This window comes from Oryctolagus cuniculus, chromosome 2, assembly GCF_051225735.1.
Source record: "Oryctolagus cuniculus isolate XC-2025 breed Fujian yellow rabbit chromosome 2, ASM5122573v1, whole genome shotgun sequence".
NCBI classification, from domain to species: domain Eukaryota; kingdom Metazoa; phylum Chordata; class Mammalia; order Lagomorpha; family Leporidae; genus Oryctolagus; species Oryctolagus cuniculus.
The window spans coordinates 120,786,052-120,787,123 of record NC_142868.1 but is presented as its reverse complement, the minus strand read 5'-3'; the positions used below and the strand labels follow the sequence as shown (position 1 = coordinate 120,787,123).

Here is a 1,072-nt window from a genome sequence, read left to right as displayed (position 1 = left end):
GGTTTTGCTGTGAGGTTCTTTCTGTAGTGCACTTGATTGAGTTATCTGATCCGTCCGCTCCTAGGAAATACAAGGACGCATTTCACTTCTCAGAACAGCCACCACCTTTAAATGGGCTGCTACTGGTTATTTATGACATTAAATAACTCGCTTAGCAAACATTATAGAGTAACAACTATGGGCCAGGTTCTGTGTCTAAGTAATGGAAAAAAGGCAGGCCAAAAAATTAGCTCAAAAAACCCAACCCAACCCAAACAAAAACATGCAATTGGCCTCATGAGGCTTTGAAAATTAAAGTGAAAGACTCAAAAATGCCTCTCTTTTGTCTTTTATTTTAAATATTGCACAAACCTCCTGAAGCCCTTCTAAAGCTCTCACTTTCGTGGCACAGTGGGTTAAGCCACTACGTGGGACACCCACATCCCATATCAGAGTGCTTGGTTCGAGTCCCAGCTCCTCTGCTTTGCATCTAGCTTCCTATAGCGCACCTGGGAGGCAGCAGGTGATGGCCCCATGCTTGGGCCTTTCTGCCACCCCATAGGAGACTTGGATTGAGTTTTGGGCTCCTGAGATTATTTGGGAAGCAAATAGTAAATATAGGATCTCTCTCTCTCTCTTCTCTTTCTCTCCCCCTCTCTCTATCATTCTGCCCTTCAAATAAAATAAATATGTCTTCATTTTTTTTTTTTTACAGGGGAAAGCGTGAACGAGTCCCCTAGTACCACAAATTATGCAGTCAAGTTTTCCACATTTGGGGAAACCGCAGGGGTCAGCACAGCCAGGGTGCAATGGATGAGCCTCGCCCTGGGAAAACCACCTGCGTGGTCATGGTGTCTCCCCTGCCAGCTAAGTAGTAAAATCTTTAAAAATAATAAACTTTCCACTTTAACCAGGATCTGTTCTCCTTTCCTTTTAAACTTATTTATTTTTTGAAAAGCAGAATGTCAGAGAGAGACTGAGAGCAAGAGTGAGAGCGAGAGCGATTTTCCATCCACTGGTTCACCCTCAAAATGCCCTCAACAGCCAGGGCTGGCCAGGCTGAAGGCAGGAGCCAAGAGCCGCATCCAGGTCT

The 1,072-nt window shown here is 44.8% G+C and overlaps 1 non-coding gene across 1 annotated transcript; it reads right to left on the bottom strand.

Annotated features, from left to right (window-relative positions):
• Nucleotides 1–691: 691 nt before the first annotated feature.
• On the bottom strand, nucleotides 692–854 carry LOC127490474 (U1 spliceosomal RNA). The gene has a single exon (XR_007918421.1). It is a non-coding gene; the product is annotated as a U1 spliceosomal RNA (small nuclear RNA).
• Nucleotides 855–1,072: the final 218 nt, after the last annotated feature.